Source organism: Lichenostomus cassidix, chromosome Z (genome assembly GCF_008360975.1).
Source record: "Lichenostomus cassidix isolate B80296 chromosome Z, HeHo_3.0, whole genome shotgun sequence".
NCBI lineage: Eukaryota > Metazoa > Chordata > Aves > Passeriformes > Meliphagidae > Lichenostomus > Lichenostomus cassidix.
In genome coordinates, this window is record NC_139511.1 from 40,918,673 (window position 1) to 40,933,084 (window position 14,412).

Sequence of the window (14,412 nt, forward strand, 5' to 3'; positions counted from 1 at the left end):
CCACGGACTTCAGGGGCACAGCTGCCTCACCATTAGTATAGCATCTATAGTTAATATGATTTCATGCTATGTTGCCTGGTATTGCTACTTGTAGACAAGAGAAAAAAAAGTTCTGTATCAACACTTTTTTCCAGCATATTCAAACATAAATATCAGCTTAGGACCATGAACCTAAAGTTCTTTTAAATGTTATTTGTATGTACAACGTAAGTTTCTTGTCTTTACTTTGTTCTATCTTTAGCATTAACTCTTCAATATCTACTCATTATTTCCCTGAATTGCATTCCTTATGATATTTTGTCTAATTTCTCTATAAAAGGCAGTATTTTTGTTACTTCTGGATTTTTTTTTTCTGTTAGACTTTCACTGTATGTTACCTGTTTTTGTGGGCTCCTTTTTTATAGCAAGGTTGCTCTACTGGCATCAGCTGAAATTTTTTTCAGCAAGATTTCAATTTTAAGGACTTTTTTTTGTTACCAAAACTTGTTGTGCGGGAAACAGAATGTCCTCCTCTGTCCCTGTGAGCAGTCAGTCTCCATATAGCATATTCATAAAAGTGCTATGTACATGATTCCTGAGAAACTGTACAAAAGTATAAAATCTGACCACATAAATTTTGCAGTACTCCCATAGGAATTCTTTTCTATCATGTCACCTGTGGATAAAATTCACAGACAATATTTTTCATTATTGGACTAGGTGCTCCATTCCCTAAAGAAATAATAAACTCTGTATTTCCAAGTGTTTATAATTGTTAGGGTTGATAGCCGTGTGTAGCACTTGAAGCTAAAGCACTTGAGGCCTTAGGCCACAAGAACTCTCTGAGAGTAAACTGTTTGATAAAGCTAAAGTTGCAACCACAAATGTAGCTGAAACTGGCAGGTGCAATCAGAATGGTGCTAAGAACCAAAGAAACATTTCTAAGGAAATGCGGTAACTTTTCAGACAAATGTCAGCCCAGCAACCAAGGTATGTTTGCGGTGTATGGTCTGGAATGGGGGTCCTTCCGTGAGCCCCCACAGCTCAAGCTCCTCTGTATGTTGGATAAATAAACAAGTTATTTACTCAGCAGATTGGTGAGCTGTCTCCTTCAAGCCTAGGACTGAGCCCTGTTGAGGTGGCATCTGCAAAATTCCTAATGTGGACTAGCGGCAGCTGCATAAATTCTGCGACACAAGATTGTGTTTCACTTGTATATTTTGTAATTTGGATCTATAATAAGAATTGTCCCCTGGTATGTGACACAATTATTGCCTGTTCGTGATTTTACTGTAAGCTCATCACACAATCATATAAACTTCACATTACCATAAATTACAATGGGTTTCTTGATACAGCTAGATACAGCTGCTTGTTGAATAGTTCCTAGAGTTAGTACTGGTGTACTGCAGCATAAGAATGTATTTTCACTTTTATTAGGGGTTGCATCTTTGTCCACAGGCTTTTGCTGTCGGTGAATGATACAGTTACTGAGCCTGGTTCATGCAAAGTCTGATTTACTGTACAGAGCACATCCTTTTTATACTGTTACAAACTATAGCTTAGCCCTTACAAGAACTTTGGTTTCCACGGTTACATGTTTTACTTTTCTTATGGGCTGCTGATCACTGTCATCTCGCTTAACCTCTTCTGTTAATCACTTATGCATAAGGTAAACACAGTCTTGTCTTACTCTCTGTCTCAGCCCCTGCTAGGGGCGATTCAGCTTATTTATCTTAATGTTTCACATTAACTGATAACAAAAGACTTCTGTAGCCCTCTGATCTTGCAGCTCCACCCTGAACTCCCACATTTGCAGATGGTGTAAATTCTTGAAATAGAGTAACTTTATCAAAAGGCTGGATATATTTGAGATGTGTATTTTGTTGTATGTTTATACAGTCTTTCCCAGTGCCCTTTCCAAACATGTCCTGTTGATTTGCCAGACTTCAGTTTCCAAATTTGCCTTGTTTCTTTATTTTCCCAAGAGTTAGTGGTTTGGTCATGTAGTCCATTATAGCTCTGTCCTGCACATGTGAGGTGCTAATTACAGACTAGTCAATTTACGTTCGGCAATTCACCACTTCTTTACTTTTTTTGTTTTCTAAAGTTTTAATCCAGGTCTTATGTAAATATTTCATTCAGGTTTGAGTGTCCCATGTCTGTCACAGATAGATGCTGAACAAGAGCTTCCCTAAGATCTTAAGATTCTTATAAAACTGAGGTCTCTTGTAAGAAATTCCCAAGTTTCTTCTTCATACCTGATACCTTTTAAGAGTTTCATACTTTCTAAGTCAAGAATACTTAGTGCCTTTACTTAGTACAGTCTGATAAACATCTAGTTTCACTTATGTATCAATTAGTAAGGTAATCTCAAATATCCAGGACAAAACAATTTCCTTCTTCTTGTAGTTTAACCCTATAAGCTGGGAACCAAACCCCATCCAGCTGCTCTATGACTCCTCTGGAGTAAGGATAGGGGAGAGGAGCAGAAGGGTAGAAGGACAGTTAAATAGGTAACACAAAAACCGTGTACAAATGCAAAGCAAACCCCAGAATTTGTTCCCTTCTTCCCATGGCTGGCTGGTGTTCAGCCATTCCCAGGAAAGTAGGGCCCCATGATGCGTAACAGTGACTTAGGAAAATCAAATGCCATCATTTCAAGCACTACCCCCTAAAGGTAGGGGGTAAAGAAGCTTCTTCTCTTAGCTTTGTATGCTTAGCATGATGCTGTATAATCCCTTAGGTCAGTTGGAATCAGCTGTCTCAGATATGTCCCCTTCCAACGCTTTGTGTATGCCCAGCCAAATCATTGGTGAGGTGAGGAGCAGAAAAGGCCTTGACACAGTGTAAGTGCTGCTCATGAAAATATCCCTGAGTTGCCAACACTGTTTCCAACACAAATCCAAAACACAGGGCCATACCAGCTAGTATGAAGAAAAAGCACACTTCTCGTATGTTGGGTTTTTTTCCAGCAGCTTCAGTAAACCTTCCTGAAGGACAAAGTTCCTGCTGAATCTCTTTGAGATTTTTTCCATTGGTCCTTCTATTTCTAAGCTTTGTGTAATGTTCTGAGAAACGTAAGTGATGTTTTGTAGTAGAGGTAAATATTTTAAAAAAGGAAACAACTGAAAAAGCAGGAAGTATTTATCTCTTCATGATGACTTACCGGTAAGAAGCTTGTCAGAAAGAAAGGGTTTAATTTCTTGTTATCAGCACCATGCTAAGTCCTCAGTAGCAGCTCAATTAACTCAAAAGTTTTTCAGTCCTCAAAAGAACAAAACATTTGAAAAATAGCACACCTTTTTCCTTGTAAGAAGTACAGGGGGGATCTTATGTAACCTCTTGAAACTGTGGAACAACTCTATATAAAAAAGGGGTCAGTTAAATAAACACACAAAGAAACAAACAAGTCTGATCTGCAAGCAAAATTCAGGGGTTGCACTATAATGTGAAAAGGTTCAGTAGCAAAAAATATTATAACCAAGTTTTGTTTTTTTTTTGCTGACACATACCTAAAAATTATCTCTGTAGCTCTGCTAGGAGGTCAGATTGTTGCCCCCTAAAGAAAACCATTTTTTCTTCAAGATCTATATATGAAGATTTGAACTGCATCCTTGGAAAGACTCCATGGTCCTGCACAGAGGTTTCTTGATCAAGTATTTTCACTTGAACCATCAATTTGACATTCTGTTTCCTCTTAATGCTGTTTGATCTGTCCATTGGCTGCTTGCTGTACCTTAGGATGGCATTAAAACAGCCTGGAAACTAACACTTAGTTTTGGTTTACCAAGACACCATCCTCTGAGACAGGACTCTCTTCCCCCGTGGTAAAGTAAGGAAAATTAAGATCATAAGCAAGTGTGATGCTAAAAATCTGTATTCAAGCAAACACCAGCAAACTGTAGTGATATAAATGTAGAGACTGAGCTGACAGGAATAGGGCAGTGTGGTGAACTAGAAAGCTAGAAAAAGCAGAGGAAATTATTTAAGCAAATCAGTATTCTTTCAATAATCTGATATGAGAAAGCTATTGTGTAAGAATACCTATGGCCTGTTATTTTCTAATGCTAAGTCTGAAAAGGAATGACAAATAAACAGAGGTTATCTCAATCTGGAAAAATGTACTTAAATAAAAAGAAGTTTTTCTAATCATGCAATTTGAATATACGCCTTTTCAAGAATGTGTTTCTAATGCAAACCAAGATGAAAGATGACTTGATGTATAGATTTTCTTGCATCTGTAGTTTCTGAATTGAAAAGAGAAGGCAATTATTTCTTCAGTTAAGTGCTTTCCAGTTTACTGATTAAATGTTCTGCATGTATGTAGACATTGCATTGCTGCAGTCATTGACATTATTGTCCAAATCTTTCGCAACCTTTGCTTCTTGCAGCCAACTTCTGAGTAACATTTCAAGATATGATCAAGATAATTTATGGTCTGAGTCCAAAACATACAAATATTCATTTAAAGCTCAGAGTGAGGTCCAGCGTTGACAGTTTTGTTTCTTTGGCATACTGCTGCAGCTTTCTGTATGAAGAAATTTAGTGTACTGGTAGACTATTCTGGGAAACTGGTCTGGTGTTCTCACAAAAATAAAGAAACAAACATGTATCATTCATCCTGTTTCTCCTCTCCTACACATGTATGGCAACAACTATGTTAAGAGACAGAAAGATTAAAAAAATTCTCATTCTCCCCACAGCAAAATATTGCATTGCACATTCTAATTGTGAAGAGGCATAAAGTGAAGTAGTAGATGTTAATCATATTGGTTCATGCTGAACATACTGAGGATTTGGTAATAAAGCAAGTACACTTTATAAGATCTTTTCAGTGTCTGTCATGATTCTTCACAAATTGGTTCAGGACCAAAAGTCAATTGAATACAAATCACTACATATAATGCCCATATAATAATCACTATCTATAAATAATGCACAAGAAATAATTACCTTAACTATGGAATTTCTGAATAAAAATCACCTAGATTTTTTACCAGTTTAGAACTAAATATAACCCCTATTCCTGGGAAACACATACATGGACAACTGGCCCACACAGGTAAAACTGATGGTGTTTGATTATACTGTGAAGAAGTAAAGTCTAAAGGGAGGCTCTCCTGTAATTTATTTTTATTTAAACTATTATAGTTCCATCGATTTTTTAGAAAATCTATGGATTGTTTAAATTGAGGTATCTGAAATCAGAAATAGCTTGATTTTTAAGCACCCTTAAGTCTGCTGATGTGATCTTTTTGTAATCTCAGTAAACCTTTCAATATGTTCTCCCACAGGATCCTTCTGGACAAAGTGCCCAGCCCACAGCTGGATAAGCACATCATGTGATGGGTGAGCAGCTGGCTCAGGGGTCAGGCACAAAGGGTTACAGGGAATGGGGTGACATCAGCCTGGGGACCTGTCACTGGTGGGGTTCCACAGGGCTCCATCCTCAGCCCTGTGCTCTTCAGCATCTTCATAAATGACCTGGACACAGGTCTGGAAGGGACACTGAGCAAGTTCACAGACGACACACAACTGGGAGGAGCTGCTGGCTCCCTCGAGGGCAGGGAGGCCCTGCAGAGAGACCTTGATAAACCAGAGGTCTGGGCAAACACCAACCATATGAAGTTCAACAGGGGACAGTGCTGGATTCTGCACCTGGGATGGACAGCCCTGGGTGTATGGACAGACTGGGGAATGAGATGCTGGAAAGCAGTGCCATGGAAAGGGACCTGGGGGTCCTGGTCAGTGACAAGTTGAACAAGAGTCAGCAGTGCCCTGGCAGCCAGGAGGGCCAAGTGTGTCCTGGGGGACATCAGGCACAGCATGGCCAGCTGGGCAAGGGACGGGATTGTCCTGCTCTGCTCTGCTCTGCACTGGGGCAGCCTCACCGCAAGTCCTGAGGGCAGTTTTGGACACCACGAGAAAGATATTAAACTATTAGAGAGCATCCAAAAAAGTGCTGCAAAAATGGTGAAGGGTCTTCAGGAGAAGCTGTATGAGGAGCTGAGGTCACTTGGTCTGTTTAGCCTGGAGGACATGCCATCCAGAGGGACTTTGATAGGCTTGGGAGGTGAGCCCATGCAAACCTTATGAAGTTCAACACGGCCAAGTGCAATGTCCTGCTGTTGGATCGGGGCAATGCCAAGCACAAATACAGGCTGGGAGGAGAACAGATTGAAAGCAGCCAAGAGAAGAACTTGGGCATGTTGGCTGACAAGAAATTCAGTGTGACATGGCCAGCTGTGCTTGCAGCCCATAAAGCCAGCTGTATTCTGGGCTACATAAAAAGCAGCGTGGCCAGCAGGGCAAGAGAGGGGATTCTGCCCCACTCCTCTGCTCTTATGAGACCCCACTTGGAGTGCTGCGTCCAGCTCTGTTGGGGGCCCCCAACCTAAGGACCTTTTGTAGCAAATGCAGGGGAGGGCCACTAAGATGATCAAAGGGCTGCAGCACCTCTCCTGTAAATAAGATGCTGAGAGAGTTGGTGTTGATCAGCCTAGATAAGATTCTGGAGCGACCTAAGAGCAGCCTTTCAGCTCCTAAATGGGGCTTATAAAAAAGGGTGAGAGTGACCTTTAACAGGAGCATTTACTGATAGGACAGGGTGTAATGGCTTTAAATTGTTCATATAGATTAGATATAAGGAAGAAATTCTTTACTGTGAGGCTGGTGAGGTGCTGAAACATGTTACACAGAGAAGTTGTGGATGCTTCATCCCTGGAAGTGTTCAGTGCCAGGTTAGATAGGGCTCTGAATAATCTGGTTGAGTGGAGGGTGTCCCTCCCATGATGGGGGAGAAATAGAGGATTTTTAAGGTTCCTTTCAACCCAAAGCATGCTATGATTCTAAATTCCTTCACAAGGGAACAGGTTCAGAAATCTGTATTCTAGTTTATAGGTGTACTACAGGCTGTAAAAATTTATTAAATATTTGGCATAAAAACAAACGTGTATCAAAACAGATGTTTATACAGATTCTCTTCCATGGCTTGATTTCTCCTTAAATGAGATGTTCGTTTTCTCAGGGTTTTTTTCATATTCTTGACATCAGATAAAACAGTTTGAGTACTTTTGTGCCACTTTCTTACTTATCTATAGAGACAGTTAATTATAGTTGAAGTCACTTGTCTGATGTGAGAAAATACTATTTCTTCTCTGCTGTCAAGGAAAGAAGGATGTATAAGATCATTCAAACCACCCCAGGATACAGTGCCCTCTTTCACTCCCAAGTAAATGTTTTGCAATATCTCCAAATATCTGTTACATATTTGTACATTCTGACTGCCACATACTCATGCAACTACAACGTTGACAACATTCATGAATGTTTGGTTTATTTTTTAGGAAATGAAGGATTATATTAATCTTTTTATTAAACCTGTCTGATCCTACACTGATGATGGCTTCAAAAAACCCTTAGTTTGGGGGGTAATTAATTCAATAATGTAAAACAGGCTCTAACACAATCTTCTGCTCAACCTGTTTTGTAGCATAAATTGTGGGTTCCCACTGGTATTTCTTTGCCAAGGTAAACAGTGTGGGGCAAAATGAGCAATCCACATGCAGGAGGTAGGGATACTAATAATGTAGAAAAACTGGTTAGAGCATCTCCACATGAAGCTAGTACCGATTTAGATTACTTGTTTTGAACCTCTGCAGCTCAGAATACCCTTGAGAAAGTAAGTGGAATAGGTTTTGGAGACAAAGGTTCAGGAGGAAAGGCTCTGGGATGAGCGCCTCCTCCTAAGGGAAAAGGGTTTCCTCCCCTTCCCTCTGCTGATGAAACAAATTAACCACAGCAAGTGAAAGTGGGAAAAAAACTGAACTATTTATTAACACAGACTGAAACTGGGAAAAACAAAGAAAAGAAAAATGAAAAAGGTGCCTGCAAGGAGCTGACAGCACAGCCAGCGAAGCTGCTGGACTCCAGTGACTCTTCGGCCTTCACTCTCGGGCATGGCCTTCCTCGGAGCTCAGACTGGCCGGGGCACCCCGCAGCTCCCCGGGCTGGAGAGAAGGGAAGGGAGGTACGGAGGCCCGGGGGAGAGAAAGAAAAAAAGCTTTTTTAAGCTAACAGGTAGAGCAGTGTAAAAAGCAGTCCCGCGGCCAGTGCACTCCGTCACGCAATCAAGCGGACAGCCGTCTCCCACGAAGTCTGGCAGAGAACCATCTCCCCCAGTCTCTCTCTCCCCCCCAGTCTCTCTCCCCCCAGTCTCTCTGTCTCTCCCCAGGCCTTTGCCCCGAGCCGCTTTCACAGCCAGGCCGTTGGTCCGAGCTGTTTAGCTGACCCTGCCGGTGCCGTTCTGTTGAACTGACCCCAGCTCTGGCTCTGCCCCCAGGTCCGCCGGCTGTTGAACTGACCCCCCGGTGCGGCTAGGCTGAACTGACCACCATTCGGTCAGCCGTCTAACTCACCCCGGCTCTGCACCCCCTCGGCTCCATCTTAAAGGCAGAGAAGCTGTGGGCATTAAGCAGGTGGTTAAGGAATAAAGTAGCTTCATAATGCCACCCCAGAACAAATAGGAGATGTCCTGAATCAATCCTGAGATTTAGGGTTTTGTTTGGTTTTTTTTGCTTTGGCTAGGAAATTTTTTTTGGTTTTTGGTTTTTTGGGGTTTTGTTTGTTTGTTTGTTTGTTTTTTGGTGGGGGGGCAGGAATGGTTTTTAATTATAATTCCCAATGAGATCCCAATGAGAAACAGTCATTTTCATTGTGGATGGATGCAATTTAAATGGGAGAATTGAAGAAGATGCACTCAGTACTTCCACAATGTAATTAACTTAGCAACAAACTTACCAGCTGCGTTATTCAGAATGAGCCTTGTATTTCTTCTGGGATTCTTCTTTTTGCATGCCTTTTTAATTTCTAGCTTTGGTGTGACTAAGAAAATGAGTAAGGCAGCACCCAGCTAGGCTTACTACCAAGGACAAGTGACTGCAGTCTGCCCATAATGAGGCACTTTTTGGGAGACTGATGCAGACGAACACATCTGTCTGCAGCACTGACGTATCTGGCACAGCCTGCTTGCAGGACTACTGGGACTGTGTGCACAAGCAAATGGGATGTAGCCCAAAAATCAAGGAAATTATGGCTAACACTTTTCTCACGTTGTTGTGCAAATGTTTCCTGTATTAAGAAAACACAAGGTTGTACGGTCAAATTGCACCTATGGAGAAGGACCTCTTTGCAGTGGCAGACACAAGCAATGATTAGGGCTATTTCTTCAACGGGCAACAGTAGGAGGACTGGTGTTGGAAGAGTGGTTGCCTTACATAGATGGCAGTGCAGTCATAGATGCAGTTATGCCTTGAATGTGCTTGGGAACAAGTATCACATATTGGTGACAGTAGGAGTATTATAAACTACAGATTCCTCTTAGCAATGAGAAATTTTCACCAGAAACGTTCTTGTGTTCTTACCTGTTGCTTACTCTGTGATCAAGGCTGGAACAGCAAGCCCAGGGAAATAAATGGTCTTAAAAATTATTATTAACATGCAGGGGAAAACATTGTAGCTACTTCCTTCATTACATTCTTTCTGCAATATCAGTCACTAGGACAATAATTTTCATTTTCTGCTCTTTCTGATGTTTCTGCGTGGGTGAAAAACTTTTGTCCCTTGTAGGCTGAAAACTAACAAAACTTCTTCTGTAAAGAGAATAGAGGTGAGGGTGTATGCAGGATATTCCCAGATATAAAAAGCAAATCTACCACTGAGGCAATACATCTCATGTGCTTTTGAGAGGATACTGTCCTTCACAGAATTCCCATGAATTAATTCAGTGGCCACTGGTTCAATTTTTTATTTTTTATGTTGTTGTGAAACCAATTATTGCAGTAAAGACAAACAGTTTTGACAAACTGATTTACTTTCTTTTGTAGTGTTCCCAAACTTACGAAGCTTCATAGACATCAAGTATCTGCTCCTTTTATCTCCATACTAATTCCCACTTGAGCTAAAGCCCTTCTTGCAAGCTTTTCCCTCTGAGTGATTGCACTTTTCTGTAAAGCACATTTTTCTTCCATTCTTCTTCATGAAAAACAGAAATTATGAGGCAACTCATATTAAGTTCTAGGTCAGAAAATATATTGGTATCTAATTTTTGTTTGTTTTTGAACTCATGATAAGCAGAAATTATGCAGATTCACCAAAATCTGAAATTAAGTAATTTCTGACATTTCTGAAATTTAATGAGCTGAAAAATCCATTACCTGTCCCACTGTTTGTTACTTTCTTAACAGATCTCGGCTCACTACCTCCTGTAACATTATCTTATGTACCATTTCTGCAATAGCTTGACAGTGACCTCCAAGTAGCCTAACGTCTGTTCATCTCCAAGCATTGCTCAACTCATGACAGTACAGTAAACATCTCCTAACCTGCGTCACTGAGATCCCCAATCTTGTTCTTCTACATTTCATTGTAGGATTCCTGATAGCAATCTGTGTTGATTGCTGAGAAATGCAGGATATTTCAGACCAGAGACTCTCAAACATATGAGAATGTCATTTAGTTGTCTTCAAGGTGGTTAGCTGCCTCAGCTGCCTTTCCCTGTATTACTTTTCTTGTGCTACCAAAGCCGCTGTTGATAGGATTCTCCTACCAGCCAGAAGATTTTGCCAAATGGTTAATAGACGGCTGCTTTTACAATATGGGATAGACTGGTCACAAATATTTTGATCTGGGTCAACAGTGGCTCAAAAAAATATGTGACAATACACCTCCCATTCTGTCATATGATTCAACCTAATCAGAACTAGTTAATTACATTTATTCACTCTGAGACACCTATTAAACCATTTTTGGAAAACAGACAAATAGGGAGGCTTTTAAGTCATTAAAGGCCTTTAAAAAAAAAAAAAAAAAAAAGTTCTGTTTCTTCAGCAGTATAAAAATTTTGAGAATTTTGAGCACTAACCATGAAGGATGTCCACATGGCACAACACAGTGCTGTGCAGAGACAATGAGAAGCTAGCTGAAAGCAATGCTGTGCATTTTTCAAGAAGCTAATTGAGGATTTGGTGTGGAGAAAAGACACTAAGAGAGAAATACGGATTCAAAAGCTGAAGGAATTTTTTAACACACTGACATAAACTTTCAAAAAGCATCAAGTTCTACACCTTTATGTAGCATTTCCAAAATATCTGAAATGCACCAGATTTTTCTTTCACATGTAGTTTAGTAACATGCAAGTGGTAGTTGTTAGAATTTTATGTATTTACTAGAAGATGTTCAGTAGATAATATCAGCTATGCCTTGTTATGCAGATATTGATAGTATCTGTTGTTTCACTGTAATCTAACACAGTCTTGGTACTGTCATACTAATGTGCAGGTATTTCTCCTACAAGAAAGTGGTCTATTCAACTAGAACAAAACTTCAGACTTCTAAAGAGAAAGATAAAATTTTTAAAAAAGTAAAATAATGACTTCTGTGGTTTTCTATTCCAGACCAAAACACAGGAAAAAATACTTTCAAAGCAGGTATTTGTTAGACATTCTAGCAAAAGTGTTTTGTACATATCTTTTATTTCATCACCTGGTTTCAGCACACTAAAAGTAAGGAGTGCCAGAGCATCCTTGAATTGAACTCCTGAATCAATGAGAGTTTTGTCATGCTGAGAATGGAAACTTCCAAGGAACTGCCTAAAATGCTACTAGTTTTACTCCATGACACTCTTTTCTCTGAGTCAGCTCCTGAATATTTCACTGAGCCTGGTGTAACCAGTATTTCCAGTTTGGCTAGGACAGCCTGAGAATATTCCACTATCCAGCAGATACGGTTTTGCTATTTTTTCACACCACATGAAGGAAACAGGATATTTGTGCTCTCACCTTAAGCCCCTTGCATAGGAATGCAGGCTTTTGCAGCGTGGCAGCAAGAGGCAGGAACTCTGGCACAGGGTTGTGATGTGATACAAGTCTTATGTTTTACTGCAAAACTAGATGAATAGAGTATGTTCTACTCCGCATTAAATGTTGGTTAGTGTGAATGAGTCCTCAAAGCTTATGTTTAGTTAGGTAACCTAACACAGGCCCTGCAGAGGTGACATAACACATGCTACATTTATTCTGGTTTCTGTGGTTGTACGTATATCCCAGAAAAAAATTAAAATGCTTTTCACTGACAACAATAACTATAGGTAAAGTAGCATAAGCAGGGAACCGATGTTCCTCCCTAGCTGCCTGAAATAGCACCTGAGTTTTCTCACTGGAGGAAGTAACTATCAAATTGCTCTTCTTTGGACTGACAATTCTAACAGACATGTTCATCACTAAAATTTGATGATGTTTATGGAAGAAACATTTCTACAAACTCTACTAAGTTTTAGTAGAGTTAACTACTCTAAATTTCAATAGAGTTAACTATATTCTACTCATTCAAGATCCCCCCACTCCAATATGAACTAGTATACTTAATTACAGAAGAAAAACAAGGATATAGTATGAAGAATGGCTGATGTTTTAGCTGGTTCATAGCAGCCCATCATGATGACTGAAAATTAATGTTAAAACTATCTGACAGAATGGGATAGAAGTTGTCAGTTAGACTTCTGTGAAATTACTCAAACACATAGTTTTTAAACAAACACTTCCCTGACTTAGTACGTCTCAAGGTCCTCTCGGTTACTGAGATTGTAAACCTTTTGGCCAAACCTACAGACGTTGAAAAAGAAGTCATTGCGTGCCATCATGTGGATATCACAAGAACATCAACATCTGTTCTGAAAGGACGGATTAGTGGAAAAAAAAAAAAAGGCATGGGGAGGAGGGGGAAAAAAATGTGTATGTCCTTGGATATGAATTTTGGGAGGAAACGCATTCCAGAAAATAGAAGGGTTTTGGATCTGTTTCTTGCTCCTTAGTTAAAATAAACTAGCCGTACTAATGAGGTCTCACCGTCAATTGTTAATGGTCTGGCATTTGTTAATGGTCACTTCAAGATTTTTATCCAAGACACTTCCATTAAGAAATATAATTTAAAATGCTTTTTGTAACATTATTCTCTCCATGCTCAGAGACAGCAGAACTGTTAGAAGCATACCTAAGATATCTTTCACTTTTTGTCCTTACATGTATACCATCACCTCTCTGTTCCTCAGTTCCAGCTACACCTATGGTGATTCCCTAAGACAGTCAAAGCTACTTAAATGGAAGAAACAAATTTAAATGTTAGCATGAAAAGGATAGCAGGGAATTGGAATAAGAGAAAGAAAATAAGAAAAAAAGAGGACAAGTTTGAGGCAAAATCACTTTTAATTTTTTTTTTTTTTTGCCTTCTTATATAAAACAGCTTGTGTCCACAGCTTCCATGAGCAGTCACTGCCTTATATTAGGACTTACAAGTCAGTTTCTCAGAACAGTTCCCATTTTAAGAAGTTATTTACAATTGTGTATACAATTAAATACAAGCACAAGCCATTGATCTTTACGCTGCTTTTCCCTATTAAAAAATAGCGAACCAAATTGGAGGTAAGTCCTGAAATATTTTCATGACTTATATCAAACTGGTGAAATTAGAAACTGTGTCCTAGAAGTGGGGAAAGACTGGCAATTCCCTTTCAGGGATTTTCTGGATGGCGTTTCTGGGTAACAGTTACATGTTTAAAGACAAATATGTATATGTGCATCATAGCAGTGCTGAATGAGACCCAAAAACTCAAATGGCCTGTTGTATCACTCATACAAAGAGACTGCTGCCAGGCTAGCTGCTCCATAATTTACCAAGATTATGGTCATATTTCACAATACTACTATTTTGAGCTCATGCAATCTCAAATTTATTTGAACAGGATCACGGCAATAGAAAAAAAGAGTGTTAACCATCTAAATACATTAATGAGCTAATGAGCTTTATCAACCTGAAGAGCAACTGGAGGAAGGAAGTGAAGGAAGAGAAATGCTCAGACACCCTTCATTTCCCCCTAAGTTAAACAGAGTGAACACAGGATGAGCACTGTTGTCTTGGTGTTTTCCCAAAGGAGATCTCTGCACTGCCGGGAGTAATGGCAGAAAGGGAGACGTGAGCATGACGGTAAAGCAGAGGGGAGTAAAAATGGTTTGGGTTTGTTTGGTCTGAGTTAGGTCTGTTGTTGGGTTTTGGTTGTTTGGATTGTCGTTTTGTTTTAAGAAAGGAACTGCAGTTCGCCGGAGCTTGTCACAAAAAGACCTGTTCTCAGAGCTTTTCTGAGTGTTTGCGGCGCACTGAAGCATTTATCCTTTTCTGAGCGAAAAGGCAAACCCAGGGTTACCAAGGGAGCAACAATCCCTATCTCCACGCGTGGGCGCGGGGTGTGAGGTGCAGCCTTTCACGTACACAGGGTCAGGATGTGGCAGCTGGTGCAGAACAGCCCCAGCTGGCACTGCCCAGTTTCCATCGGAAGAAACTGCAGCTCCGGCCAGACCCAGCTGTCCTCGGAGCGCCCAG